Consider the following 26,302-nt stretch of genomic DNA (forward strand, 5'->3'; position numbering starts at 1 on the left):
ACTGAAATTGCTTCAAGAAATAACGGAACTGGTAGCAAAAGTCCTAAGGGAGCCTAGACTGGGTGCAGAGGGGGGTGCTTTGTGTATGTTTCAAAATTTTAAACAACGTCTAGAATATTTCACTTTTTAAATTGTTTAATTTAAGTATTTTTCATTATTTTAAAGTGACTTCAATCGTAAGTGCCAAACTTGGAAGCAATCAAGATATCCTTGGGGAAGGGATAAATGAATTATGGTACATCCAAGCAATGGGATATTATTTAGTGATGAAAAAGAAACTATCAAGTCATGAAAAGACATAGAAGGAACTTAAATGCATGTTATTAAGTGAAAGAAACCAATCTTAAGAGACTCTATACTGTATGATTTCAACTATATGACACTCTGGAAAAGGCCAAATTATGGAGACAGCAAAAAGTCTGATGCTTGTCAGCTTTGAGGGGTGAAGGAAGAGAGGGATGAAATGGGGGAATTATAGAATTTTAGGGCACTGAAACTATTCTTATGGTACTATAATGGTAGAGACACGTTATTCTACAATTTTCAGACCCACAGAATGTACACCACCAAGAGTGAACCCCAGTGTAAACTATGTACTCTGGATGACTGTGATGACAGTGATGAGCTGATGCAGGTTCACTGATTGTAGTGAATGCGTCGCTCTGGTGGGGATGTTGATGGCAGGAGTGTGAGTGAGTGAGAGAGTGAGTGAAAGTTGCTCAGTAGTATCCGACTCTTTGCGACCCCATGGGCTGTAGCCCACCAGGCTCCTCTGTCCATGGAATTTTCCAGGCAAGAATACTGAAGTGGATCGCCATTCCCTTCTCCAAGGAATCTTCGCAACCCAGGGATCAAACCTAGGCCTCCCACATTGCGGGTGGATTCTTTACCATCTGACCACCAAGGAAGCCCCATTGATGGTGGGAGGGGTGAGCAATTGTGTAAATATAGGAGCAGAGAGCATGTGGGAACTCTCTGTACCTTTGTCTCAATTTTTAGTGAACCTAAAACTGCTCTAAAGTATAAATGAAAAAAGACTTTGTTGACTTCTTCAACCTAGCCATCTGTCTATTTGACGAACCTAGCCGTCTGTCTATTTGACGGACGTTCCCCACATGCTGGCCTCTCTTTATGAGGGGTATGTTCTAGTCCTGTGCATCATCTTTTTCTTCTCCAGGTCCTCTCACCATCGTGTATACCCCCTCCCCTGACACAGCACTTGCTCAGAGGAAGCTGAGCGCAGAGTTTACCTCTCATCCTGCCTCACCAGTCACTTCCCTATTTATTTCCCTCACATCATCATCTCTTCCTGAACTGATTTTTCCACCACCTCTGAAAATAACAGCTCATTAGAAAGTCATCAGAGATTGAGTGAGCAATTGAACATAATTACACAAAATTACATAGATCTGAAACACAACACTACACTGTGTGTCTGAGTGTGTGAAGCTGAAGCCTCTGTCTTATACTCAGTACTGCTGAGGTCACCTCCACAGCCTGAAAAGGGTGAAGGGAAGTGACCCCTCATTGAGATAAACTCAGAACCTCATTCTTTATAGTACACTGCCCTAGAAAGATGACCATGTCAGTGACAGCAGTGGGATGTCTGCAGTCTACATGCAGAAAATCAACAGACAGGAAAGAGATGCTATGAGAAAGCATGTCGAAACTAGGGCTGATGGAGGCAGAGGCTGACAGACAGTGAGGCTGGCTGACTTCTCCCCATGCAAAGCTCCCACAGAGCAGAAGAACCCACTGTCAGGGAGAGCTATTGCATCTCTAAAGGGCAACACTGCCAGGGTATTCTTGCAAACCAGGACCACTTAGATGGTGACGAACCACCTGGGTTTGCCCAGGACTGTCCAGGTTTTCACGGTGAAAGTCATGCATCCCGATTACTTTTCTGTCCCTGGGTGACTAGGACGGTCAGATACCGGAGACCACGCAATCTTCAAACACATGATACAGAAGCAATGAAAGACCGATCTAAAAACTGGCAAACTTCTACCAGATCAATGACATTACCTTGATTTTGAAAAAGAGTATATAACATGCACATTGTAAAATTTCTTAGTGGATGGATACCTATAACTAATATAGTAACACAGTTTTCAGGGGCATGTTTATAAGCAGAGGTACAAAAACAGGAAAACCAAAGCAAAAAGGGTTTCTTAATGGAGAAGTCGGGAGGTAGGGGGAGGAGCTGAAGCTGTGGTTTTAAGGCTGGGTTACTGCGTGAGAGGAGGACCAGAACTCCCTGAGCCTCAGCCTTCCCAGCCCTCAACGTGACACCTCCTCTCTGCCCTGCTTTTAAAATTTTAACGATGACCACAATATATGCACCTGGACAAACTTCCCAAACATGGAAAAAGAAATCACCATGAAATATTTTTGGCATTTTTCCCCTCCTGAAACCTTGTGTTAGAGGGAAGCACACACTAGAAACAAAGGGCTTTAGGGTAAAAACAGACCATCTGCAGGGGAAAAAAAAAAAAAAAAAATATATATATATATATATATATATATATATATATATATATATATATATATAAAGCATGACTTTCCCCAAGAGGAACAGAAATGTAAATGATGGTAAATTTGTCTCACCTATGTTCTTCAAGGATGCTGAGTAAGTAAATTTGAGGAAACAGTTCCGATTTCACATAGAAATAATCTAGGCTGAAGAGCAAAGCTGCTTTATTTATTCAGTGCATCTCCCACTACCCTCTTCCTCCTGAGGCTTTTCTATCAGCATTTCAGGTTTTCCTTTGTCCTATTTTTGGGCAGATCCTTGGGGATGGCACCGGGTACCTCCCCACATCACACCCAGCCCCACCTCCTACAGAACAGGGCACTTTGAACCACTTTCCTCCCTTCTGTAAGCCTCTTCTAATTACAGGGACTGCTGTGTAGACGACATGGAGGGAGCCTGCCCATCAGGAGCTTGATGGGCATGCATCAACAGTCAGTGCATGTCTGGTTGGGTGCACTTGGCCCTCAGGGCTTCTTTGAGGGTAGGACCCAGAGCCTTTCTGTTGGCAGTGAAAGGAGGGGTGATATTAAAACCTGCCTAGTACCCAGAGAGAGAAATGGTCCCTCAAGAGGGAAAGGGGAAACTGCCCATTGTCTCTCTGGGTATGAGAAGCTCAGAAAGGCACCTCCCCACCCCAGGTCTTCCTTATAAGGACCATGCTTTGTCCTACATGACTCACCTCCTTGGCCACATCTGTTTGGGCCTGAAGCTGGCCTGAGAGGTGGGCTGTGCCCTGGATGGCCTGTGAATAGCAGACTCATGGATGAATGACTTCTGAAGACTTTCAGCAGACCTGGGGCAGGTGGAAGCTGAAAAGCAGGGGGATGGAGGGCTGAAGAAGAAGAGGCCCTGACAGAGGGAAAAGAAGATGGCTGACTTTGGCAGGAGGATGAAGAGAGAGAGAGACATAAAAGGTTGAGGCACATAGAAGACTTGCAGCTCTGAAATATGCCGAGAACTTGACAAGGGGAGAGCCAATGGTGCTGCCATGGGCCCCACAATTCCTTGAAGTTTTGTGCCTGCATTTAAAATGTATATTATACAGAGTGAAGTAAGCCAGAAAGAAAAACACCAATACAGTATACTAACACATAGATATGGAATTTAGAAAGATGGTAACAATAACCCTGTATACGAGACAGCAAAAGAGACACTGATGTATAGAACAGTCTTTTGGACTCTGTGGGAGAGGAAGAGGGTGGGATGATTTGGGAGAATGGTATTGAAACATGTATAATATCATATATGAAACGAGTCAGCAGTCCAGGTTCGATGCACGATACTGGATGATTGGGGCTGGTGCACTGGGATGACCCAGAGGGGTGGTACGGGGAGGGAGAAGGGAGGAGGGTTCAGGATGGGGAACACATGTATACCTGTGGCGGATTCATGTTGATATATGGCAAAACCAATACAATATTGTAAAGTTAAAAAAAATAAAATAAATGAACACTGTCAAAAAAAAAAAAAAAAAGAACTGGGAGATTAAACTAAACTAAACTAAACTAAAATGTATGAAACAACATTGCATCCATAATAGATATAAGCTTATTCCACTACAGAATTAGAATGAGAATTTACTTGGCCTTAAGGAAATCAGAGATGTATTAAAAAGTAGAGCCATGACTTTGCCAACAAAAGTCCATCTAGACAAAGCAATGGTTTTTCCAGTAGTCATGTATGGATGTGAGAGTTGGACCATAAAGAAGTCTGAGTGCTGAAGAATTGATGCTTTTGAACTGTGGTGCTGGAGAAGACTCTTTGAGAGTCCCTTGGATTGCAAGGAGATCAAACCAGTCAATCCTAAAAGAATATTCATTGGAAGGACTGATGCTGAAGCTGAAGCTCCAATACTTTGGCCACCTGATGGGAAGAACTGACTCACTGGAAAACATCCTGATGCTGGGAAAGATTGTGGGCAGGAGGAAAAGAGGGCAGCAGAGGATGAGGTGGTTGGATAGCATCACCGACTCAACGGATATGAGTTTGAGCAAATTCAAGGAGATAATGAAGGACAGGGAAGCCTGATGTACTTCAGGCCACGGGGTTGCAAAGAATTGGACACGACTTAGTGACTGAACAGCAACAACAAGGAAATCAGTGTGCCTACATGGTGTACCATATTGACCTGGTTCCTTTCTGCGCTTCCTGAGTGGGTACCTGGAAGCTGGAGGGGAGAGAGGCAGGGGTACAGAGCACTGGGAGGATGTTACTTTCCCTGAGCACATTACTCCAAGGTGGCGCCTTTTCAATAATACTTGAAGGTAATAATGTTGCCAAAACTATAAGTAAAGACACAGGTACTGTGTCCAAAGACTGTACTCTCCTCTGCCAGCCAAGGCACAGCTTCTCCTCCTGGCTAGACATGTCCTCGTGCCCAGGGATGCTGGGTATCTGTGTCTGGATGAGCCATGTGGCCAGTGAGGCTTGTATCACCTGAGAGTTTCCTAGCATCTTGGGCCATTAGATGAGAAGGCACTGAAACTGGAGAACAGAACAAAGAGAAGGTTCTACCCTTCTGAAGAGAAACAGAAGTGGTCTGTAGGTACATGATAAACACTCTCAGTGGTCAGAGCAGGGTCCTGGGCCTTGGATCTGGCTCCAGATCACTCAGGTTTTCAGCCATTCGATGGACATCAATCCCAACAAAACAATGCTGAGATGTTGGTGTGTTATGGAGAAGTCTCAGGGCATTGTTGCCATAGAGATAAATCCCACATGACTCATGGGACAGGATAAGTAAAAGCAGGATAAATAACATATCAGATTTGAATTGGGAATTCTTTCCACAAAGCAAGATCGCTGTCCCTACCTTGTGAACGACTTCTGAATTATCCACAACCATATGTTTGCCATCAGTCTTTTGAAGATGTCTTCAAGATGTATAAAATCAGCAGCCTGATTTCTGCATTGTGGACGGGTTCCTGGCTCCACTTTACATTTTTTGTTACCATTACATTAAAAGGCAAGACTCAGTGTTAAGAGATGGAAAACATTCCATCTCCTGTCAGTTCCACACATGCTTGTCCTGACACACACACCTACATCCTTTCATGTAGATGTGTAAGCTTTATTGTTTTTCAGTCACTAAATCAAGTCCAACTCTTTGCAACCCCATGGTCTGCAGCATACCAGGCTCCTCTGTCCAGGGGGATTTTCCAAGCGAGAATATTGGAGTGGGTCGCCATGCCCTCCTCCAGGGGATCCTCCCGAACCAGGGATGGAACCCAAGTCTCTTGCATCTCCTGCATTGCCAGGTGGGTTCTTTAACACTAGCAGCACCTTGTAAACTTGAGACACCAGCCACCAGAAGCTTCATGAAAAGAGGCACATAGATAAAACTAAAACGTAAGTTCTCAAGCTGAAAGTGTAGACACTGACGTCCCAACTGAAACCGAGCCCTATTTCCCCTCTGCTAAATGGATCATTTAGCTTTCATCCCTTTCTCACTTCCACATATGTTACTATTGTCCTAAATTTCATGGTTCAGGGTTTTCCAATTAGCCTGCCGTAAGCATGTGCTTCAGGAGACAGCGCAGTTGCATTTGGCATCGTCGACTCTGGGAAACGGCGGCTCAGGAAGAGCCAGTCCTGTCTGGGAACATTTCCTGAGAAGGTGGCAGGGTGCCACAGCCCAGCATACGTTTCACACTTCATCACACAGAGAAGCGGAGAGATGAGAAGTAACAGGATGGAATCTTAATAACGTAATTGAGGGAATCCCACGTAAGCTGCTCTGCATTAAAAGACAGCAATAGCTGGGCCTGTGAGCCTCAGCTACACTTGAACAGCGGAAGGCTCTCTAGGTAAGTGCTGGTTCTCAGGCCTGAGTTCGTCACAGATTGGCTTTCCACCAAACTGCCCCCCGTCCAAAACATTCTTCACTGCTCTAGAGTAATTTGAATTTATCATGGACTGGATTTAGCAAATTTATCTTCAACTGAGTTCCAAATTATTTGCAGTTCTCTCTTTAGTCCAAGGCGTATGCATCATGTAGCACAGAATGCTTTAAAAAAAAAATCACTGTTTGAAACATTCAGTGAGGTTGATGCCACATTTCTCTGGAAAAAAAAAAGTCAGCTAAAGAGAAAAGAAAATCACATCACCACTAACACAGACATCTACTCGTTTGTTCATCCATTCATTCATCAAGAATTCTGTCACTCACTCAAGCTTTCCTCCATTCATTTACTCATTATGTCTTTCATGGGAGTGTTCACTCATTTATTAACTCAGTCATCCCTTCATGTATTTGTTAATTTACTTTTAAATGAATGAGTTTACTCACTCATTTAAGTGATATGCATCACAGCTCTGGACTGTTGCTGAAGCTGAAGCTCCAATACTGTGGCCACCTGATGTGAAGAGCCAACTCATTGGAAAAGTCCCTGATGCTGGGAAAGATTTTGAAAGCAAAAGGAGAAGAGAAAGCACAGAGGATGAGATGGTTAAATGGCATCACAGACTCAATGGACATGAATTTGAGCAGACTCCAGAAGATGGTGAAGGACAGGGAAGCCTTGCATGCTGCAGTCCATGGCGTCAAAGAGAGTCAGGGGCAGCTTAGCAACTGCACAACAATAATATCACAGTGTGGCCTAGTGGGGAAATGAGCACAGTGATGGTCTCCTTGCATCTCTATAGGCATCTCTCTCTGTCTTTTTAAATGCATTTCTCTCTAATATAAAATCACACTATGAAGAATATTTAAAAACACTGATCCAAAATGACAGTTGGTTTATCTAAATGCTACATTTCTGCCCACCCTTCCGAAAAGCTTACAGACATTTTTGATGGAACAAATTCTTTTTTTTTTTTCCTTGAGTAATTACTATCTAATTTCTTTTTTTTCTAATTTTATTTTATTTTATTTTTAAACTTTACATAATTGTATTAGTTTTGCCAAATATCAAAATGAATCCGCCACAGGTATACATGTGTTCCCCATCCTGAACCCTCCTCCCTCCTCCCTCCCCATACCATCCCTCTGGAACAAATTCTTAATGGAACAGAAGTTTCCCCCCCAAAACAACCTCTGAAAACATACTCTCCACCATGAAGATTGAACTCACAATACTTTTTCCAATTCATATTAAAATTAATTTTGCATAATGAATGTGTCTCAGAAATTCTGAACATACATTTTGTTTAAATGAAATGCTGTGTGTAACTTAATATTGTTAATTTTTAAAATTCCAATTACAATAGAAAACTCATGTTCCTCCCTTGATGTTGTTACTTCTCTAGAAGCTTTGCAAAACTGGGACCCTCTGTTTACAAGATAATACTGAAAGATGTTCACTTCTGAAGTTCTTTGCTGAGCATCTCTTTATGGCACAGAAGGAGGATGGGCTCAGGTGTGGGTTGATGTCCCCATTCCAAATGAATAAGCATCTTTCCTTCCGTGAGGAGAAATTCTCTCAATACGAACAAAACAGAGGGAAGGCTGTTACTATGAGGCGCACAGGGCTATGGGGAGGGCCACAGTAAGACATCCGTAGGTCTTTCCTCCATAAAAATTGCTAAAAATTATGTTTTATGACTAGAAATATAAAGACAAATGGAATCTGGACTGGATTGTTTTCATTTTTTTCTTCTGATTTGAAAAGAAATTAAAACATCTTCATGGGCTTTTAAAATTATTGTGGCCCTAGATACTGTGCCTGTTATACTAAGGGGGTAAATTTGCCCTGGCTTTGGGGTCACTCATGCGAGTATCCTGATATTTCAGCACCCATTGACTACACTGGCTTTGCACATGGCCGCTCACTTCTTAACAGCCACGTGTTCATTGCTAAGACATAACTAGGACTCTTGTTTCTACTCTTCCTACTCCCATCAAATTACAAGAAAAACAGCGTCTGCTGTGGACTGACAAGTCCACAGAATTCTCTCCTCAGTTGCTCTTAACACTGAACCAGAGCACTCAGACTAAGTCTCAAGAAATCGGAGCCAATTTCACCAGTTACCCGTCATGAACTGGGCTACACCAAACAGGACCCACTTTAAGCAATGGATCAAGTAGAATGTTTTTTGTCTCTTAGAATACTTCTCATTTTATATCACTCCACACCTCCCCCGCCCTATCTTAATTATCAGTTTAACATACTTTGTAACTGACTTTTTATGTCCATCATGTCTCTTCTCACTGGAACATTAGCTCTACAAGGGCAAGCGTTAGTACGTTCTGTTTACCACCGTATCATTATTCCTGACACATTAGTGTCCAGGAATATTACTTGTTGAATTGACTTGAAAATGGTCAGAAACACTGGTCTGAAAAACATTAAAATTCAGCCTTTGCGATATTTTTGGTTACTTTCTAAGAGAATTTTTTATCTTCAAGACTACACCTCTTGATCTAGTATTATTACTGAACTCTGGTCTGGCTGCTTTTGGGTCAAAAATCTGATACTTGAGAGGAAAGTGTTAGTAGAAAGGAAAAGTAGCTTTATTCTGGACGCTGGCCACTGGGAGAGAAGGTGGACTCATGTCCAAAGTCCAATTTCCCTCTGCCATCAGTGGGCAAGAGCTTTTCGAGGAGTGTTTCAGGGTGTATAGGCAGAGAGAGGCGGGCTACATGCAGAAACAGCACAGTCATCTGTGACAGTCATCTTGAAACTGGTCATCAGTGGTCTGACCAGCGTCACCTTGATTGTTTTCAGTACAGTTAGTCTTCAGTTCCAGGGTCAGTTTGTTTCCATTTCTTCGAGGCCATTTCTTGGAATCATGGCAACTTGTATCTTGGCCACAGTCTGGTCATCATGCAGTTAATTTTTTCCACCTGGTGGGGGTTTCAGTCTCTATAAGACAGCTCAGAAGCCATGGCTCAGGAAATTATCTATAGCCCTGGAAGAGCAACTAAAGGTCCTTGACTTGGCTTAATGACTGAACTATTATTATTCTGTACTGTTTGCTTTTCCTTTGTTTCTGCATTTTCTTATATCTCTGATTAAACTTATCCTTTGGATAAAGTCTTTCTCCAGATAAAAGACAAGCAGAGGACACGGCAGGGAACGAGGCTTCTGTCCTGAATGCCCCACAAGGTCCTGCTCTGTTTCCATATTCCTGGTAGTGTTGCCTAATATTTTTTTCTGTCTGGTCATCTCTTCCACTTCTCATATATAAACTATTTTTGACTAAAGCATTCAGAAATGGATATAGAATGTATGTGTACCACCTGCTTCTTTCCCTTTCCAATTATTCTTTATGTGCCAGAATGTCTTATCTAAATTTTATTCCAATCAGACACTTTCTCATAAAGTAATATGAAGAGAGAGACCATATTAGCAAAGTTACTGAGCTAATTTTATTAAGGCACAAAGTGTTTGAGGATATGATTCACATTTTCTTTTTAAAGATTGGCTGGTCTACTTGAAAAAAAGCCAATGAATTTGGAGTCACCATTCCCAACATTCTGAATTTACAAACTCTCCCATTTCCTAAAAATGGGGGCTTCTCCCAGGTTTTAGGCAATTCTTTTTTGTCCTCATAGACCACTGTCACCACACAGATCCTCCAGGCTGTATTGGGAAGATGCTTATGGTAACTATAGGTGAAGACATGGAAAAGGAAAACAGTGTTAGCAATCCTAGTTTCTTCCTTACAGAATATAAACTAATTTCCACAGGAAGGGAAGGAGAGGGTGGGACAAACTGAGAGAGGAGCATTGACATATATTACACTACCATGTATAAAACAGAGAGGTAGTGGGAAGCTGCTGTAAAGCACAGAGAACTCAGCTCCAGGCTCTGCGATGACCTACAGGGGTGGGATGGAGGGGTAGGAAGTGGGAGGCAGGTTCAAGACGGGGGAGACATATGTATGTGAATGTTAAGTCACTTCAGTCAGGCCCAGCTCTTTCAGACCCCATGGACTATAGCCCACCAGGCTCCTCTATCCATGGGATTCTCAAGGAAAGAATACTGGAGTGGGTTGTCATGCCCTCCTCCAGCGGATCGTCCCTATCCAGGGATCAGATCCATGTCTCCTGCATTGGCAGGTAGGTTATTTACCACTAGCACCACCCAGGAAACCGGAATGTATGTTCACGTTTAGCTGATTCACTTTGTTGTACAGCAGACACTAAGACAACATTGTAAAGCAATTAGACACCAATAATAAAATAAATAAAATTTTTAAATTAAAAGTGCTATTGTACTGATTTTTTATTATAAAATTAATATATTTGCATTGTAAAAACTTTTGTAAATACAGAAAGGTAGTGGGGAAAAAAGTACTGTGACCAAATAACCATATCTTGCCAAAACCAAATGTCTTCTGTGAAAATTTTGATGTATCCCGTGAAGACTGTTGGGGTGTAATGAGCAGAATGATCTGAGAGGGGCCCCAGGAGTTCACTCAGGGCAACCTGGGCAGTGGGCCAGCTGGAAACAGCCCTCTTTCTGCGGGCATAAGGGCTGCATTTGAGGGAGGCTTCTCTCACTGACAGAAGGCCTTCCCGTGGGCCTGGGAGCCTCCAGGTGCTGGGCAGCTGGCTCTCTCCGACAGTCCCAGAAGCAGCTGACACCTGAACCCAGACTGAATGGTTAGTCCCCTGTCTAGTAGGATTCCTCTCAGACTTATAAGAAAGGAGCATCGTGACACATGGAGAGGTCGCTTGAATGACAGACGCGGGCACTGTTGAGGACGCCCAGCCTGAACTTCTGTGGGATGATTAACAGTTAGGAACCCTTTCATTTTCTCACTTGCATCTGTTTTCTTCCTTAATGTTTACTCCTTACTACATACTGTACTGCCTTGTAGAATATGCCCAACCCTGTGCTACCCCATGGACTGCAGCACGCCAGGCTTCTCTGTCCTTCACTAGCACCTGGAGTTTGCTGAAACTCAAGTCCATTGAGTCAGTGATGCCCTCCAACCATCTCATCCTCTGTTGCCCCTTCTTCTTCTGCCTTCAATCTTGCCCAGCGTCAGGGTCTTCTCCTTGAGTCAGCTCTTTGCATCAGGTGACCAAAGTACAGGAGCTTCAGCTTCAGCTTCAGGATATGCCCTTACCTACTGCGATAGCCAGTTTTACGTGTCAACCTAGGGCTAGGCGTAGCACCGAGACACTCAGTCAGACACTACTGCAGCTGTTGTTGTGAAGGTTATTTTGTAGATGTGATGAACACCCACAACCAATTGACTTTAAGTAAAAGAGATTACCCCAGATAATCTGCGTAAGCACCATCTAGTCAGATGAAAGAACTTACAGCCGAAAAGAGCGTTCCCTGAAGATGAAATCCTGCCTGTGGACTGCAGGGTCAGACCCTGCCCCAGAGCATCCACCCTGTCCTGATGGCTTGTCTTATGGATTTCAGTCTCACCACAACTGCATAATCGTGTGAGCTAATCCCTTGAAATCCATCTCCATCATCTATCCATCTATGTCTGACTGGTTCTGTCTCTCTAGTGGACCCTCACTGATAATTCACCTTGAATCAGAGCTATATAATTTCATTTCCAAACTTAAGTATGAGAAATTATCTATTTAGATAAGGTTTATAGAATTGGGGGATTTTTCCTCCAATATTTATTTGCTTCTTCTTTTATTTTGTTTTTCTTATTGACGTATAGTTGATTTGCAATATTGTGTTAGTTTCAGGAGTAGAGCAAAGAGAGTCAAATGTATATACAAGTGTGTATATATATATTATATATATACATATATCTTTTTCAGATTATTTTCCCTTATAGATTACTACAAAATATCAAATACAGTTCAATTATATAGCTCTGATGCTATAAGTAGGTACTTGCTGGTTTTCTATTTGACAGAGAGCAGTGTGTATATGTTAATCCCAGACCTCTAATTTATCCTTGCTCCACTTCCCCCTTTGTTAACCATAAGTTTGTTTTCTATGTCTGTGGGTCAGTCAAAAATATGGAACACCTCACAAACTTGTGTGTCATCCTTGTGCAGGAGCCGTGCAAATATTCTCTGTATTGTTCCAATTTTAGTATATACGCTGCCAAAGCAAGCATGCTTCTTTGTTTTTTATGCCTCCTTTTTTCCCCCCAAATTGCATTCAAGATATCAATATATGAAGATGTCATAGATGTAAATGTAATACTAATAACATAGAATATTTATTAATATGTAATTAATAAATAGAAAAAGGGAAATTTATAGTAGGAAACTAAGAAGGCAAGAATATATTTAGCAACATAGTAAATGCTGAAAGCTGGGAGAAGAACAGGAGGACTGAGATGAATCCCTACAAAATCCCTGGACATTCACCAAGTACAAAGGCTGAGAGGGCCATGTCCTAAGGCAGAAAGAGATGCCCTAGGTGCATAAAGCTAGGAAAGGGTCTAGAGAGCAAAGAGAGTGCGCCAGAAACTCAGAATGCTGGCAGGCAGGCTGCAAAGCAGAAACAGCATCGCCGTGGTTTGGAAAGCTTGTAGCTGGCCTTGTGATGCACAAAGAGATCTAAAGAGTCTGACTGGTACTCAGACCCCAAGCCTTCCGAAGGCAAAGTCCCAACCCCACCTCCACAATGTGTAAAATTCAGTGGTGAACTGAGTCTAACTTAAAATTCTAACTCCACAACAGAGTCCAGGGACAGCTCAGCTACCCATTAGATTAACTCAGTCTCAAACCATCAGATTCATGGGGCATGTCCCTCTTAGGAGGTGGACATGCTTTATCCCATCACAATGTTCAGCGTAAAATTAAAAAAAAAAATCACAAGATATACAAAGAAGTGAGAAAAGAGGACTACATTTAAAAGAGGAAACAGTTCATAGAAACACATATGGCAATGACTCAGATGCTAGAATTATCACTCAGGGATTCTAAAGAATTTATGATGAAGGATCTAGAGGAAGACGTGGATGACAAGTATAAGCAGATAAAGACTTTCCACATAAGTGCAAACAGTAAAAAGGAAAATGAAATGGAATTATCATGATGGAATTATGTGATGTCAGAGGGGAAGATGCAGTTGATGAGCTTATTAGCAGACTGGACAGAGAAAAGAATCAGAGAAATCAAAGGCAAGTCAATAGATACTTCATTGATAACAGATAGCAAATAAAAAAGTAAAAAAATAAAAATACCCAAGACATATAATATATGATCAAAAAATATAAATAATTGAAATCCCCAAAGGGGAGAAGAAAGATATAGGATAAAAATTATTTTAAGACACAAGATACTAAATTTGAAATTGATGAAGTATGTCAATATACATATCCAAGAAGCTCAGCAAACGACATGATAAGCCTTTCACACCTATCACATCAGAGGCAAACTGCTGAAAACCAAAACTGGAAAGAAAACCTTAAAGTAGCCAAAAATAAAACAAACAAACAAAAAACCCCAGCCAGGTCATATGTAAGGAAAGCATGAAAAGAGTGATGACTGAATTTCTCACAGTGAAATAAAGTTTTCAAAAATACAATTTTAAAGAAGTTGTTTATATAAAATTTTATATCTTACCAAAGTTTACATCAAAAAATGGAAGCTAGATTAAGACAATTTCAGTCAAAGGAAACTTCAGATTTTGTAGCCAGAAAATCTGTAGTATAAGAAATGCTAAAAGAACTTCTTCAGGGAACAATATACAATTCCAGAAAAAAGTTCAAGTGTGCAGAAGAAAAAAAAAAACAAAAACAGAAAACCATAGAAAGTGCAATGTATGGGTAAAAATAAGAGATTTATTTATTTTTAATATGTGTGTATTTGTATGTACAGACACATATCTATGCTTATGTAATATATATATATATATATATATATATATATATATATAACAAATATAGATTTAGGCTACATTCATTCAAAGCAGAGGAATAAAGGAGCACAAGGAGTGGGAGCAGAATAAGTGGAATTATGTATATAATCATGGCATGCCTACATCTTGCAAAGAGTTTGATGATATAATTGGAAATTGAACTGTGGCAAGTTAAAGATACATATTGTAATTTCTAGTGACATTCAAAATAATATAAAAATGTATACTTAAGAGATCATAGAAATTAAATAATTACTTGGTTACTTTAAGTAAGGCAGGAAATTAAAAAGAGAAACATATATCAAGATGAAAGAACTAAATACAAGCTATGTTGATGATGACATTAAATATGAATAGACTAAATACCACTTAAAAACTAGATAAATAAGGGCTTCCCTGGTGGCTCAGACAGTAAAGCATCGGCCTGCAATGAAGGAGACATGGGTCCAACCCTTAAGTCAGGAAGATCCCCTGAGATGGGAATGGCTACCCACGCCAGTATTCTTGCCTGGAGAATTCCATGGCACGTGAATTGAACCCGTGTCCCATGCATTTGTTGGAGAAGACTCTTGGGAGTCCCTTAGACTGCAAGGAGATCAAACCAGTCAGTCCCAAAGGAATTCAGTCCTGAATATTCACTAGAAGGACTAATGCTGAAGCTCCAATACTTTGGCCACCTGATAGGAAGAACTGACTCATTGGAAAAGATCCTGATGCTGGGAAAGGTTGAAGGCAGGAGGCGAAGGAGACGACAGAGGACAAGACGGTTGGATGACATTACCACCTGATGGACATGAGTTTGAGCAAGCTCCAGGAGTTGGTGATAGACAGAGAAGCCTGGCGTGCTGCAGCCCATAGGGTGACAAAAAGTCGGACACGACTGAGAGACTGAACTGAATCCCTGCGTTTGCAGGTGGGCTCTTAGGCACTGGGCCCCCAGCGAAGTTCTCCTTCAGACTTTATCTCTTCAAATATTGCCTCTCCAACTGTCTTCTTCCAGAATTCTGATGTAAAATGCCTTTTTTTTTTCTTTTCTCTATTTCTTTTAACTTCTCTGTTCTCTCTACAACGTGGAGCTCCCTCACCACCCTGATCACCTTATTTTCTCTTTTGTACTAATTAAGAGTCCCAGAATCCTCTAAAAACTGAGAACAGAGAATCCTCTAAGACTGACCCCAAACAAATAAAAAACCAACAAACCTCAGACTAGACATAGAAGAAAATGGAAGAGTGAAGAAAAAGTTAATATGATGAATCACCGAAAACACAACACAGAGAAGTAGTAGAAGCTGTAACTTCCACATCGATAGAGGAAATGCAGCCAGCACTAGCGATCAAACAAGCAGCAGGAAAGTTCGATAGGGGACAAGATGAATCAACTACATTGATAAATGGAAAATACCAAATATGCCAGAAATTCAAGGAAATATATTGTGCTTAAATGACCTACTAAAAATAAACAATGGTGTATTTTTTAAATGTCTTGTGGAATATAGTTACAGTGCTCATTAGAGAGAAGTTTATGTTTGAAATGCATTTCCTTTTATTTACTTATTTGATGACATTTACTTATTCTTATTTATTTATTTTTATTTTTTTAAATATAAATTTATTTCTTTTAATTGGAGGTTAATTACTTTACAATATTGTATTGGTTTTGCCATACATCAACATGAATCCGCCACGGGTGTACACGTGTTCCCCATCCTGAACCCCCTCCCTCCTCCCTCCCCATACCATCCCTCTGGGTCGTCTCAGTGCACCAGCCCCAAGCATCCAGTATCATGCACCGAACCTGGACTGGTGACTCATTTCATATATGATATTATACATGTTTCAATGCCATTCTCCCAAATCATCCCACCCTCGCCCTCTCCCACAGAGTCCAAAATACTGTTCTATACATCTGTGTCTCCTTTTAAAAAAGAGAAAGACTGGAAACAAGTCAGCCAAAAATAAATTTCATAAACTAGAAGAATGAAGTAAACTTAAAGAAATTGGAAAGAAGACATGAAATACAGAACAAAAAATTAAAATGAAACGGAAGTTATATTACTAAAAAGACCAATCCTATAGGAAAAAAAATCTCAACAAGTACAAATAATAAACAGGAATGAGGAAAAAGACATGACTACAGCTAAACTGAGTTCTTTTTATTGATAATCTTTTTTCTTTTAATTCTGATGGTTTGTGAAATGTTTCATTACATTCTGCTTGCGTGTGTGTGCTAATTTGCTTCAGTCGTGTCCGACTCTTTGAGACCCTATGAACTGTAGTCTACCAGGCTCCTCGTCCATGGAATTCTCCAGGGAAGAATACTGGAGTGGGTTCCCATGCCCTTCTCCAGGGGATCTTCCCAACCCAGGGATCAAACTCGAGTCTTCTCCTGCATTGGCAGGCAGGTTCTTTACCACTAGCACCACCCGGGAAGCCCCATATTACATTCTATAGTGGTTTAAATTACAGTGTTTCTAATATTAATAATACTCAGTATATGCTCTTGTCCCTGATGTCCCTGAACATATCTCTTCTACAGTGTTTACTCAAAATGTTGGTATTTTCTTTGATGTACTTTTATTTTTTAGTTTTCATTTTATTTTTTTAATTTTATTGAAGTATAGTTGATTTACAATGTTGTGTTTAATTTCTGCTGTACAGCAAAGTGACCAAGCTATACAGATACACTCTTTTTCATATTCTTCTCCATTATGGTTTATCACAGGATACTGAATGAAGTTGCTTGTGACCTCATTGCTTATCCATCCTATATATAATAGTTTGCATCTGCTAATCCCAAACTTCTAGCCCTTTTAAATCATAAGAGAATCCTTTAAATGAAGAAGGCAGCACTTTGGTCTTCTCTCACAGCTCAAGGTGGGCCCTGCAGCCTACTGGGGCGGGGACAGAAAATCTAGTGTTCCTCAACACCCAGAGGGCACTTTCTGCTAGATATGGGCACTGCTACTGCTCAAAGCCACCTAGGTTATGGGACTTCGTGTCAAGCTCTGAGCCAGAAGTGCCTACATAGCACCTGCTTACATCTTTCCTCTTCCAGCAGGGAGGTTGTCATCCCTGTATTACAGTTGTGGAAACAGATGCTCAAGGACCTCAACTAGCACAGTCACGACTGCCCACCTAATTAGTGGGGAAACCGTGTTTCAAACTCAGGTAACAGTTCAAAACTTATCCTAAAAGTGCAGCTACTTTCATGGTTTCCCCCACGTGTGTGCAGGGAGCTGGAATGAGGAGAGAGACACGAAGAAGTGGCAGAGCACCATTTAAGCCTTCCTTCACTCTTTTCAAAAGGTGAATTTCTAGCTTTGTCCACCTGGCATGGGAGATCTTCCTGCTATTAAATGGGCCCCCTTGGCACTGGAGCATTCAGGTTTCACACATAGATTTCACTTTGAAACAGATGGAAAGATATTCAAATTGGTAATTCATAGCTAATACTAAATTAGTTTCATTCTCTGTTAAAGCTTAACAGACCTTTTTCATATTAGTAAAATGTATTTCTTTTAATTTTTCCTTTAAAAATATAAACTAGTAACTCAAGTATATATTTCACTTTCAAAGTCACATTTATTTGATTTGCTTCTTATTTTTAATTCCCTGATCCCATATGCTTGCAAGATTAACAAATACTACTGAAATGTGTTTGGATCACAAGGTAATTACTTTAGATAAATGTCATTCTGTGGCTTAGGATTATGGTCATAATTCCTGTTTTTAATGGTACCTGTTTAAGCCCTCCTTGGATTGGCTCGATAGTCTTGGGGATTGTATGTAATAAAAACTCACAAAGTAACTCATTCAAAAGCCAGTTCCGATGTGTATATCCCTATGGCTGAGTTTATATCTAAATCAAAATCTTTATATCAAATATCAGTGAAAAGAGATGAACCAGCACGCAAAATTGAGTTTAAATAATGAGAATGTTATTCAAAAAGCAGACATCAAAACGCACTTAAATCAAATGTGTTCCCATGACTTTCAGCTTATAGGTATTTTTTAGAGCCAAAATGGTATAAAACACACAAAGAAACATATAGTCTGTTGCATGCACACTTCAGATTCAGAAACCAAGCTAATACTTCCAGCAAGAAGGAGCAAGAACGAAACACTTCTAGGCTACATGTCATAAACATACCTGTAATAAACATACAACCTTAGTAACAATACCCAGAAAGTGTTAAAATGCACCGTTGAGATTGAGCACAGGAGAGATAGCAATGTGGAAAACAGATATGGACACACACATAATAAATATTTCAGAGATCTCCAGTCATTGGGATTCTGCACACGTCTCCTGTACCTAAAGATAAGATCCGTGGAAAATGAAACTCTGGTTAGATAACACGAGGCCTTATTCATTAATACTTACTAGAAGTTGAGATGGTGTTTGAGCATTGCCTGCCTGAAAGCAAAATGTCAGCATTTAAAACAAAGTACTCTAGATTTGGAAAAACACGCAAGACAGCAGAGCCTTGGGTCAGACAGAGTAATAGGTATAACAGAGTGATTGTCCTTAAGTAAACTTAGAGATGACCTTAATATAGATGGCACATTGATATCTGAACAGTGGAGCAGACTATTAAAATCATGAATAGAAGAGAGAATTTAAATTTACTACAAAATTTTAGAAGGCAATAGAAAAAGAAAAGACCAAGGACAACTGACTGTAGATGAACTATTGCAGAAAATCCACTTAAGAATTCAGAAAAGTAGAAGATGGAATAATAAAAGGATGCCTATGAAACCAGTACCGTATTTTCCAAGAGATCCGTTTTATAAACGGAAAGCGATGGCATGTAATGGGTCCAGCCAGTGAAATAAAAGGCTATTTAGGGCAAGTACATACTGTGCCCTGCACAGTCCTCACTGGTTTCTAGGTTGAGAACAGATTATATTAACAATTACAGAGTGGGTTTGATTTCCATCGATTTCCTGTTTGGCAATTTGACTCCCATTTGTGGCATATTAACTTTTGGAACTAAAGGCCACAAACGAACCCTCAGACAGGAACATTCTTCTGGGCAGGGCCAGTGGAGGACATAGGCACTTCCTTGTCCTCCTTTCCTCCTCACACCTGACAGCTAGCTCAGCAGTCCCCAGTGGTCGGCTCCCAACATCACTGCAACGCTGTGGACCCTGAGACCAGCCAGAGGAATGGGCAGGAGAAAACAGAAAAGAGCAAAGAGGGAGCGAATACCTGTATTTTTTTAATTTTTAAAAATTTCTCCCAACCATATTGCTGTTTGTAATTTACTATTCCCACTACCACTCTCATACAGGTGTTTAAAAAAATGGGATTTCATAAATTGGTTAGAAAACATATTTTTCAGTATTAGGGTTTTGGATTCTTAACTTACCTTCTGGCTATACAATCATCAAAACAAAATACAGTCACAGCCATACAAAAATGTGTAGCTGAAGAACATTACAGTACACAGTCTCACAGTGTCTCTTTTTTAAATTGGGGTATATATGCTTTAAAACCATCTGTCTACAATGCAGGAGACCTGGGTTCGATCCCTGGGTTGGGAAGATCCCCTGGAGAAGGAAACGGCAATCCACTCCAGGACTATTGCCTGGAAAATCCCATGGACGGAGGAGCCTGGCAGGCTACAGTCCATGGGGTCGCAAAGAGTCGGACACGACTGAGCGACTTCACTTTCACTTTCATGCTTTAAAATGTTGTGTTAGTTTCTGCTGTACAGCAGTGAAACAGCTATATGTTTACATTTATCCCCTCTTTTTTGGATTTCCTTCCCATTTAGGTCACCACAGAGCACTGAGTAAAGTTCCTTGTGCTCTACAGTAGATTCTCAGTTATCTATTTTATACATAGTATCAATACTGTGGATATAGTAATCCCAATCTCCCAATTTATCTCACCCCTCCTTCTTCCCTTAGTGTTTATATGTTTATTTTCCATGCCTGTGTTTCTATTTCTGCTTTGCAAATAGTTTCACCTGTACCTTCTTTCAAGACTCCCCATATATGTGTTAATAGACAATATCTGTCCCTTTTCTGACTTACTTCACTCTGTATTACAGAGTGCAAATGACATGATTTCATTCCTTTCAATGGCTCAGTTAGTATCACATCCTGTGTTTTCAAAAATGTGAACTTTCTTTTGATCAGCCAACTGGCTCTAAGGAAATTCCTTGAGTCTTTCCTAAATTTTCAAGGAAACCAAGATACTAACGGATAATAGAACTGTGCTCATGTGCCCGTGTAATGAGCCCTCACACAGGAAGAAGGCAGGATATAGAGTATCCTGTGTGTGTCACCTTGCTGTACAGATGATGAAGCCAAATTCTAGAAATGCTGGCTCACATGGTCCCTGTCTTCTTACTCAGTGTGATGCTGTGTAACCCATGAACCTGGTCATGGTCCATCAGCCCAAAAGCCTTCTTGAAACAGAAAGAAATCATTCCATTTGTGAGAGAATATCATCAACTTAAAAAAATGAAAAATCCCCAATGTTCTCACAGTTCCACCCCTATTTCATTCTTAAAGGTGCCCATAGACCTACATCATATGGTGACAAGGGACTGTCTATAGTGCAGCGATGCGTGGGGCCCATATCAACAAAGTCTTCACATTGTGGACTCATGTTCAAACTGAGGGCTCAGCATCTCAGAGTTTGACCATTGAGTATCATTCTGAATTTGGCAAGAAAAGAATAGTAAAAGATGAAAGGGGGTACATTTAGTGATCAAAGAGTTTCTGTGTTTTGAAAGGCAAGATTACTCCATGTTAAGGAATGGGGCAAAATCACTGGTGTGGATGGAATTATGCCTCAAGAAAACTGAAAGGAAAAGCAATTCTATATCAGGCAGAGAAAGACCTATAACTGGATCCCCATGGCCTGTGAGTGTCATGTTGAAATTTGTAAGACAAGGAGCACAGGAAATCTGACCACATTCCCATGAACCCTGCTGTTGGTTCAGCTCCTTTCCTGGATATTATGTGAGGGTTTAGTTTAAGACAGAGCTGGATGGCGGCATCAGTAGCCTCGACTCAAAAACTTACATGTGAGTTAGAGGTCACTGGTCAGGCCTGGGAAATAAACAAATTACAAATATTTGCAAATCTGTCTGCAGGTCAGATGGAAGACAGTTTGGATTTTGCTTCAGACATGAAGCTGGAGTGTAAAATGACAAGGCCTGAAATCAACTCCCATCACAGAAGTGCTGGGAGGTGCTTGGGGCAAGCATGGAACTGAGTAATTAGCAAGAATTGCTGGATATAAGGAAAAAGCAAGGGGTGCCACGGTGATGTGAGGAACCCTGGGCAGTTTGCAAAGCATTTCTATATCCATCAGCATAACTAGTTCTCACTCCATGCCTATCACTCAAAGAAGAGAAAGGGGCTCTGCAGAGCCAGGTCAACAGGCCCCATCACTAGAATATGCACACATCATCAGAAACCCTGGAGAAGGTTTTCACAGGTAACCATCTCCGGGGTCTTGTGATCCAAGCGATACTCTAGAGGTGGGAACTGTGAATCTGAATGGTCAAAATCCATTTTGATGACTCTGATGATTCATAGGCATAAGAAGACAAAAAGGAACAGAGAAATGGGAAGTACTGGAGCCCATTAGATCAATGAGGAAATTCTATTACATGTTAAAGAAAAATGCTCACCAAGACCTATGTTCAAAAAATTATGAGTAATAATACATTTCTTTTTCAGTATGTCATTACAGTGGCAAGGAACATGGATGATGTCAGAGAGGGTTTGTTTTTCCTTGTCTAATAGTAAAAGTGTTGAAGGGAGGAAGCCAATTCTGACGCCATGTTGGAACTGTTTCCTTGCTGTGCTTTTCACTGCTTTCGTTATTATAATCACACGAATGGCCTGCCTCAGAGAATTCTGCCCCTCTGCCTGACTGTTAAGCTAAAGCTGCCTTTGTTCGGAGCCCTGTAGCTTGTAGATGTCAGGAAGGAAGAAATTAATACATCCTCTGCCTGAGGTTTGCCATTCTGGGAGATGTTTACAAGAGTAATGGCCTTTTTACTTTGCTTCCTCACCTCCCCCCATCTCTGATGTATAAAACCTCCTGGCATCCAGACTCTGATAAGATGGTTATTTTGAGGGGCTAGCCTGTCATTTCTCAGTCTGCTGGCTCCTCAAATAAAGTTTCTTCCTTGCCTCAACGCCCCATCGCTTGGATTCATTGGCCTGTCGTGCGATGTGCAGAGCAAGCCTGGACTTGGTAACGAAAGGAAAACAACCCCACGCGCTTACCATCAGTAGTGATGGATGAAATGAGAGGGTCGTCCCAGAGGCAAAGTTGGCTAAGGAGAGTAACAAAGGCGCATCCAGGAGGAAACACTCAGAAACTCCTGGCAAAAGGTCCATCGAAGGACAAGGATGCTTTAGACCAGATTCTCTAACGTGAGTGAGTGTTAGAATCGCCTGAGGTTGTTAGAGGGTGAGCTCTGACGCAGGAGGTCTGGGGCAAGGCCTGAGAGTCTGCATTTGCCACCCGCTTCTAGCTGATGCACAAAGACCCAGCACACACGCTGGGGTGTAGTCAGGCGTTCCCAGCAGCACAGCAGTAGATATCTACCAGGAAGGCAGACAGCGTGCAAAGACCCAGGCTTGGAGCCCAGCTTTCATGGGGATCCACTGACCACTGCAGAAGGAGCCTGGTCTCTCAGTATGGACACAGAACTCAATCTGTTTCTGATGCAAATTTCTGTAACTGACAATCCCAGATTCCAATCATAAAATTAACTACACGGGAAGGCTGGGCACTAAATGACAGAAAAGACTCCATCGGGGCAGCATTCACATCACATGATATCTATTATAACGCAAAGAGAAACCAGGCACTGATGCCACCGCACGAAAATTTAAAAGAGCAGGTGAGTGGTTCAAGGGTTCAACCTTTGCCAACATTTAAAAAAAAAAAATCTAATAAAATCATTTTACTTAATAAAAAAAAAAAAAAAAACCCTAAATAATAAGCTTCCCTGGTGGCTTAGATGGTAAAGAATCTGTCTGCAGTGCAGGAGACCAGGATTCAGTCCCAGGGTTAGAAGTTCCCCTTGAGGAAGAAATGGCAACTCACTCCAGTATTTTTGCTTGGAGAATTCTGTGGACAGTGGAGCCTGGCAGGCTTCAGTTCATTGGGTTGCAAAGAGTCAGACACAACTGAGCGACTAACAACATATACAAAGAGAATAATATCTCTGGGAGGAAATTAATAATAACAAAACCTGTAATAACCTCATCAATGAAACAAGGATCCAGTGGAAAGGATACAAAAAAGGTCACAGATCATAGACATTTAGCTGGAAATTACCTTGAAATCATCTAATTTTTACCCACACATTCTTTTCTGATCAGAAAGTGAGGGCCATGTCTGAGCCAAAAGCACATAATTTTCATGACAAAATCTGGGCTGTAACTCTTAACACTACACATTTTTCCTAACATAAATGCTAATCAACACACTGATTTTTTTAATGGATGTTCATAAGTATAGGTTAATTATATTATGTATTCATGTTGGAAAATGTTTTCTATGTTTATTGTTTCATACAATATTTTATTTGCATCAGTTAATTAAAGAAAAAAGAGAACGTATAATCCATAACTAGCTGGATTACCAAAAGAATGAAAGTCCACAGTCTTTATCACAGAAAACTAAATTTGCCATTTGGTAAGTCTTTCCCCAATTCTAATAAGGCCTCCAAATAACATTATCTCTACATAACACACATCTATTATTGAAATCTCATAAGACTCATCAGCGATAATAATGACTAAAAAAATTTTAAGAGGCTGGAATTTAAGACCATTCAAAAAGCAATGTTCTGTTAAAAAAAAAATCAACATTCTCTGATTTACAAACCAGGGTTTTCTTTCATGCATTTGCAAAGATTTTGGAGCATGAGCTTGAGTTGAAAGTTAAACATCTATTTGCATTTGGTTTAGGAAATCCTTGTCACCTTTCCATGAAATTTCAGCTGTCTCAGTGGATTTGGTGAAGATCAAAGTCCCCAAGCTCAGCGAGCGCATTTCAATCCCCGCCAACAGTCAATCATTTGATTCTGGAGCACAAACAGCTGATCCTGGTGCAGCGCTGCCCACACAGCTACGACTTCACACATCCTTGTTTTCACCTGCTTCCATTTACTGGGATGCGTGGGGTCCAGGTACTCAGAGCCTTTGCAAAACTGATACAAGGAGAAATGAAAACGCAGACTCCTGCTCAGAAAACACTGACAAGCCTTTCCCTTCTCCTCTTGCCCGGTGAGCAAGTGACACTGTGTCTGGCTGTCAGGCCAGGACTCACATCATCCCTGATCTCTACACCTCAGATCCACACCAGGGACTTTGGGGACCGCTTGACCACCCCGGGGAGAGGCGGGGGCCATTTCACTTCTGTCTCCTCTCCTTCAACTGCACCACATAACCTCATGACATTATACATCGTCACGTGTTCAGGAAAAATTACTTTATGAATATCACCTGGTCAATATCTACATTGGTCATAACATCTTTAAAAGAAGGAATATGTTTGTAATTAACCCCACATACGGATCAGGATGGGAAGAGTTTTGATAAGCATTGATGGATGTCATAAATTTCAGCTAGTCGTGATAAAGCAAAATTGTAGTGAAATTGCCATTTTTAGAGCAATAGACTTCTCCCTGTTGGAATCATGGAGACTCTTTACTTGTGTTTTACTACAGGTTCATAAAAAATGATTGATAAAATGTTTGATTAGAAAAGTAAAAACAATAATTTAATATATATAATTACAGTACAGAATGCTCATAGTCTAATCTTTCATTCTCCCATAATCTAAACAAAACAATAATAATTTTTTTTTCCAGGAGTGCTATTCAAATTTGTTCTATTCTACATGTGGAAAATATTTGAAAAGAAAAATAACTGCATCAGAACAAAGGAAATTATTTTGACCAAGGGTGAAGAAGAAAAACTTTATTCTCATAAATAAGAAAGTGAAACCATTTATGTGAAAAAAAAGAAATCACAGTCAATTATTATGATTCTGTAGTCTTACTTTCAAGAGCCAGATTTTCCATCTTAATAATTAGAAACTCAAGACTATATTTACATGGAAAAAAAAAGACTCTGGCAAGTTATTTCATGCAACATATCACAGCCCTGCCGTTGTAGCCCTCTCCACTTCTCTGAACCATTTTTCAAAGACTATGAAAATAATGATTATTCACAATGGAATTGTAATCTATCAACAATTCACTTTTTCCATGGGAATAATCAATGAAGAAAGAGCAATCTAACCTGAAGCTCTCATCTCCAAAAATATGACTTTGATATTTTGCCAATCAATCCAGTACAATTAATGTTTTATTCATGCTTTCTCGCCAAACAAAATGAAAAAGTAAACAATAATGAATTACCATCCTTTTCAGACATAAGGTATCTCATCTAAGAAAAAAAATTTTTTAAATACAAGCTTATAATTTTTGAAATCATCTTTAAAAATGAATATGATGTTATCAAATGTGTGAAAATGATGAAGTACAGAGCTTGGAACCTAGCACCTATAATCATCTCAAAACCATTTTCATCACTAACTTTTAAAAATAATGGATACATTATATTATTTTGTCCTCTGGTGGCCTATGTCTGGATAATAGTGGCAAAATGTCTGTACCAGTGGACTGTCTCTATTTTTAATCCACCGCTATAAATTAATACACCCCTTTCCCTCTATCCACCAACCTATTTTAGGATTCAAAAATAAATCTAAATATGAATTCCTCTTTCCCAGAGTTGAATGCATGGGGACTGGTCAGCAGTTTCTGCTGTTTTTTTAAGGCAGCCACAAGAGTGATCTGAAGCCCCAGGGCACCTAAGAAGTAGACTCAAGATTAAACAGTTTCCATACCTAATGGAAAGGTCATACCTGGAGCCGAATGCCTGGATTCTTATACTGTGTTTGCAGTTTACTCAGAAATATGAAAAGAAAGTGAAAGTTAGTCACTCAGTCATGTCTGACTCGTCGTGACCC

General features: G+C 40.5%; 1 protein-coding gene and 1 non-coding gene across 2 annotated transcripts in view; both read right to left on the minus strand.

The window, feature by feature from the left end:
- Nucleotides 1-26,302, minus strand: part of DSCAM (DS cell adhesion molecule) — a 696,196-nt gene that overhangs the window by 532,920 nt on the left and 136,974 nt on the right. The gene's annotated exons all lie outside the window — the stretch shown is intronic.
- LOC133255592 (U6 spliceosomal RNA) lies at nucleotides 12,414-12,520 on the minus strand. Its single transcript, XR_009738989.1, has one exon. It is a non-coding gene; the product is annotated as a U6 spliceosomal RNA (small nuclear RNA).

Source organism: Bos javanicus, chromosome 1 (genome assembly GCF_032452875.1).
Source record: "Bos javanicus breed banteng chromosome 1, ARS-OSU_banteng_1.0, whole genome shotgun sequence".
Lineage (NCBI taxonomy): Eukaryota > Metazoa > Chordata > Mammalia > Artiodactyla > Bovidae > Bos > Bos javanicus.